This window comes from Nannospalax galili, unplaced genomic scaffold, assembly GCF_000622305.1.
Source record: "Nannospalax galili isolate Female #2095 unplaced genomic scaffold, S.galili_v1.0 scaffold1128, whole genome shotgun sequence".
In the NCBI taxonomy this organism is placed as follows: domain Eukaryota; kingdom Metazoa; phylum Chordata; class Mammalia; order Rodentia; family Spalacidae; genus Nannospalax; species Nannospalax galili.
Window position 1 is genome coordinate 1,423,278 of NW_008358632.1, and position 5,661 is coordinate 1,428,938.

The window sequence follows — 5,661 nt, forward strand, 5'->3', positions numbered from 1 at the left end:
AAAAAAACCCCAAAACCCACACCAAACCAAAAAACCTGTGTGCCTGAGCACCTCTTATGGCCTGTGTGACCTTCATTGGTTATGAGGCCTCTCTGGGCTTCAGTTTCCCAATGTAAGCGATGGTAACAGTTCCTATTATGTAGTTGTAAGGGTTGAGGTCATTCCCAGCAGCATGTAGCCCTCCTAGAAGATACTCAATAGATGTAACTGAGTTAAATATGCCAAGAAGCTCTTTCTTCAGCAGGGCTTCTCTATCCCAGCACTGGTCACATCTGGGGACTGTCCAGTGCCTTAGCAGCATCTCTGGCTTCTACCCATAAGTATCAGTCTCCTTCCCCAACTATTCTTCAGACACCTCAGTCATCCCACTCTGGACTGCTGAGGCTTGCAGAAAAAAAGCCAGGTCCCAGTCAGCAGGCTTATCTCCCTATACAGCCCCACTGGGGACTGGGATTGTCCTTTCCCTTCACTGTTCCAGGTACCTCTAACTGAGGCATAGCCAGGGGGTGTTTGTAGGGGTATGAAGAAATAAGGGAGCTGAAGTGGTTGATGAAAAGCAGGGTGAGGGGAAAGGAGGGATCAGAGAGAGAGAGAGAGAGAGAGAGAGAGAGAGATTCCCCACTTCCATCCCAGTCACCTCTGGGAGGAACATGGCTGCTCCACAGCAGGTAGGCAGGCAGACTGTGGAACCTCCCCTCTTCTCTCTTCTTCCCTTTCTAACCAACAAGACCTAAAGCAGAGCAAGGAAGTGCAGCAGAGCACAGGCAGCTGTTTGGGTGTCATTTGGAAATACAAAACACATTGTCCTTAAGCTTCCCAGATGCTGTGACCTTGAATATTCACTCCCCTATTCTGCTTTCTCTTTGGCACCCTGTTGAACTCAAGCTCTCCATTTTATCTATTTATTTGTTAAATGAGCATGGACCAAACACCTATTGTATGTCTAGTTCTATATTAGACCTCAAAGGGTATTTTTAAAAAAATCTCTTTTGGGGGGTGGGGGGAGTTGGAGAGATGGCTCAGTGGTTAAAAGCACTGACTGCTCTTGCAGGTTTGATTCCCAGCACCCACATGGTGGCTAACAACCATCTGTAACTCCAGTTCCAGGGGATCTGATGCAAGTTTTCTGGCCTTTGTGGGCACTGCATGATGCAGGTTCACTTATACAAATGCAGGCATAACACTCATACACATAAAATAAAAATAACAAAATATTACAAGTATTTGGAATGATTCCTTTTCAAAGGGAGAGAGCAAGGAAGACATTAACTAAAATGGAAGACAAGGCCCAGTTGGAAAGGTTCACATGTTCAACTGGAAAAGTAATGCATATTCATACACACAGCCAGGAAGCCACAAAAGCCATGTTCATAATGCTGAGGGAAGGTGGAACAGAACAGTTTCTGAAAGTTTCCAACAAATGAGCTGCAGGAGTAAATGTTAAAAAGGCAGAAAGAAAAATCAGTCTACACAAGGACACCACAGTCCTCTCATATCCACTGGCTGATCTTGAGCTCCAAGGACGTGTGGGTCAAAGGGCATGTCCAACACAAGGGTTCCTTTCCCCAGGAGGGGATAAGCCTGGCATTTCCTCAATCAAATCAATTCTAAGTTTTCTTCTTGCAATTCCTGGGCATTATCTGTTTCTTTTGTTCCTCTCTGGGGAACAGTGCCTGACACTAGAAGCCACTTTAAAAGCCACACCCTTCTACCACCAAGGGAGTGTGCAGACAAGGTCTGTGTTGGGTAGAGACAACACAACCATGGACTTTCACTCATTCAAAAAGCAGCAAAGCTAACAAATATCCAAGTCATCCAAAGGTGAACCCAAGAGCCAAGCCATGTTACTGGTGCATATACATCTGCTAGGGAGCCAAATGATGGTGGAGGAATGGATTAGCTTCAGCAATCCCTGCAGCGGTTTGGGAGCTGGGGGAGGGGTGGTGCATTTAGCTAGCTATCCATTTATTTAGAGAAGCTTTGCAGATGGGGAGTGGGTAAGCACCTCTTATGTGGCAAACACAAGCAGCATCATTACACAGAAGCAGCATCATTACAGACAAGATGGCATCTCAGAAATAACTGCAGAATTTACTAAGATAGGTGAGATAATTCCATCCGCTGTGGGACCTGTCAGTTGAAGGGGCCGGGCAGGGACCTTGCCGAACTCAGTGATCTGGAGGGAATATTCAGTTTCTCTCCTAGGCCCCATCATGCATCCCAAAGGGAACCAGCAGGAAACCCAGACTTAAGAGTAACAATTTGCTGAGGGCCAGAGGCTGAGTCTGAGTCGAGTGTGGAGGGGCGTAAAAGAGCTCTCCCACTTGCTGGAGATAGTGGGTGGAATCCTTGGTCCTTGGATACGTTTAGTTTTTTGATGCGCCCGTTTAGTTTTTTGATGCGCGGGTCTGACTCAACGCTCCACAGTCGGGGCGTTGGCCCAAACGCAGCATTCCTCTCTGGGTTCTGGAGTGAAACCGATTCTTTAGAACAAGCACAGAACCAAGGCCTTCGCAGTCTTTGCAGAAGGCCATCTAGCAGCCTCAAGGAGCTTTCATTAACAGCAGAGGCCTTGGCGATCACGGTACCTCACCAGACCACCAACACAGTGGAGCTAATTCGGAGGCGTTGTGGCCTGTGCTTTGTTTCTGCATTGGGCGAAATGTGCTCCCCCAAGCCGATCTCTCCCATCCACAGACAGTCACACCTCTGCCTGAGGGGCTGTAATAAACAATGTTGGTCCTGGGCTTCCCTTTCCACATCCATCCCCAAATGCCTGGCTTTCTCTGGATTACGAATCCTGAGCCCAGTGTGTCTCAGGGCCAGTGCTGGGTCATATTTGAATCCATCCTTCAGCTGCTTGGCAGTCCGCGCGGGGCAGGCACAGGCACCCGTAATCGCCGCGCAGCGCACAGGCTCAGAGCTCAGAGCTAAGAGCTCCAGCATGTCCCGGAGAGGGCTTTCCACCCCAAGCCAAGACATTCTCTGTAATTCAGATCCACCTGGGCGGTCCACAAGGACGGTTCAGTCCTTAAGGTGCTCCGCAGTCTCAGAACTGCGCACCCGCACCAGTTTTCAATGACAGAAAACCTGAGGACCACCCTTACTGGGGAACAGACAGCGAGGCTGGGTCTGTTCACTTTCCATGCCTTCTTGGTTTCAAGGGCGGTAGTAAATTCCTACTTTTACGTCAAAGTCCCCCCTATTTAAATGATATTAATAAAACAATATTAATCGGTATGCCTATAATGAAAACACACTAGGGACGCCTATCTGGGTAGCGGCAGTCGCCAGAGCCCATGATAACGAGGCTCAGGTCCCGCGCCCTCCAGTTGGACGACCTGGCACCAGTCAGATTACCCCTGGGTTCTGAATCTCCGTGGGGTGAGGGGCGGGGCAACGCCCAGAGGTTCCGCCTCTGGCTCCAGTGGTTCCCATGGCAACCCCCACCGGATTCCCCCCCCCCAGTAGTTTGGGAGAGATGGGTGTGGCCGCAGCATCCCCAGGGAACCTCGCCCTCTCCTCACACTCTCCTGCGGGGAGAAGCAACAGGGCTCAAAGTGTGGGGTGGGAGCCTCACCTCCCCGGGCTGGGAAACCTGGAGTGCGGTCCCCAGCAAGCTCTAGGTGTAGAGATGGGCGTGGTTCCTCTGAGCCACCAGAGGTTACCTCGAATCCCATCTCTGTGGTCCAGCTAACCCTTCCTGGCTCTGGGCCGAACGGGGGATGGGGGTGGGGTGGGGACAAGGCTGCAAGGGGTCACGCCCGTCCCACGCGTGCCCTGGGGGCCGAGACTGGACCCCAGCAAGCCCGGAGATTCAACAAAGGGTCTGAAATGATGAGCAGAAAAAAAGGAGTTGCAGAAGCATGCTTAGGTAAATACCCTCATTGAATGAAAGCCAAAAACCAGGGCTGGGAGCGCACATCGCAGATCACACAACCTCTACAAACAAAGCAACGGTCCCTTAGAAGACCCGGGGTGAACGCCCAGAGTGCTCACACCGACAGAAGCAAAACGTCAAGATTTCCGCGCTCATCACCCCTGCTCTTTAATGCCAATCGCTGCCATGTCCTCCAAAGCCAGGCCACCGGTCTTGGCATGGCACGGTAAAGACGTGACACGCTGCAAAAAGATGGCACCTCGCGTTCAGAGGGGGAAAAAACGGGGGAGGGGTGGGGGTGGGAGGAGGCACGTTCTACTCTCCCCCTCCTCGCCCATCCAGGTCCACACCCACTGCCGCAGTGAGGGGCGAGTCCTGCGCGCCAGCCCGCGCCTCCCGCAGGGAGCGCACGTGCCGGGCGGGCGCCGGGCCCCGAACGCAGAGAAAGGAACCCGCCCCGAAATGCACCTGCAGCCCCGGCGCTGGTCTGTGCCCCGCTGCGGCTGTGTGAGCCCTGGAGCCCGCAGCCGCGGCCGCTGAGTCGGCTAACATGGCCATGCCAGGTGACCCCTGCCTTTCCCAGCTTCCACATCGGGATCCACGCTCTAGCTTCTCTCGGGCACGGCGCTGCCCCTGTCTCTGTACCAAGCGCGCGCAGGGGGAAGGGCAGCTAAAGTGACGGCGCCTGGACCCCTCCCCATCTCCCCGATTCCTCCCAGCCCCCAAATGTCCCCTGCGGGTTTCTGAAGGAGGAAAAGGGGAGGGGATGGGCCATCGCTTTAAATCAGGGGCAGTAAAGGCCCCGTGGGATCCGCTGCCAGGGAGGTGTACAGAGAGGTAAAGACGGAGTCATCTTCTCTAGAACCTGATCCCCATCTTCCTTAGGGCTGATGACAACCAGGGGCACAGATTTCAGGTTCGGTTTCGGGGGTCGACATTGGACCCTCCTGCACACACAGAGACCCACGCCCATTGCGGTAAGAGGCTGAGATCCAGAGTGCTGAGCAGCCTCCTCCCCTAGGTCACTGCCGTCCGCGCCCCACCCTGCGGGCACAGCCCCCCTCCTCGTTTCCGCGAAGCGAGTGGTGCGGATTCCCATCACACACAGACACACGCTTTCGCCAGCGTGCATGCATCTCTAGCTCGTGTTGCTTCCCAGACCGCCCTGGTCCCAGCTCCCCGGCGCGAGGGGCGCCGTTGCGCCCGAACGATGCTCAGCGCCCTAAACCCACTTCTGGGGCGAGGGGCGGCAGGAGGGTGGCGCACAGGGACAGGCGGGGACCGGATGGCAGAGCCTTGGAGCTTACCTGATAGTCGACAGAAGGCGAGGACAGAAGAGGAGAGTGGAGGAGAAGGTGGCTGTGGCGGCGGCGGCAGAAGGTGGGCGGTGGCGGCGGCTCTGCTGCTGGTGCCGGCGCTGGTGGGTGGCGGAGACTGGGAGTGCGCGCGCCGGCGAGAGAGCGCGTTCCCGAGGCCGGCGGGCGGCGCAGGCGCGAGCGGCGGGCGCGCGAAGCTCCCAAGAGGGAGGCCTTCGCGGGCGCTTTCCCCTCCGGCCGCCAGTGGGCGCGCGCGAGCGCCCCACGGCTCTGTCCTCCCCGCGCCCGCTGGCTGGCTGGCTGCCCCCGCGCGCTGCTCTTCCCGGATCCCACTCCCGCCTCGCCTGGGGCCGAGGCGCTGATCGCCGCGCGCACGCGCGCTCCGTGGCGCACGCGCACTCCGGGCCCCGCACCGCCTTTGTCTTACCGCGGGGTCTCCTCCCTCGGGCCCAGCGGGGTCGGGGC

General features: G+C 55.7%; 1 protein-coding gene across 10 annotated transcripts in view; it reads right to left on the bottom strand.

Annotated features, from left to right (window-relative positions):
* The window catches only part of Mapt (microtubule associated protein tau), a 115,234-nt gene extending 109,906 nt beyond the window's left edge, over window positions 1-5,328 (bottom strand). For 7 of the 10 annotated variants that reach the window (XM_008821907.3, XM_008821905.3, XM_008821906.3 and 4 more), the window contains exon 1: window positions 5,188-5,327. The gene's annotated coding sequence lies outside the window, so the exon portion shown is untranslated. Of the gene's footprint in view, window positions 1-5,187 lie in introns of all 10 variants that reach the window. The other 3 variants (XM_008821901.3, XM_008821899.3, XM_008821908.2) reach the window with 1 other exon arrangement.
* Window positions 5,329-5,661: the final 333 nt, after the last annotated feature.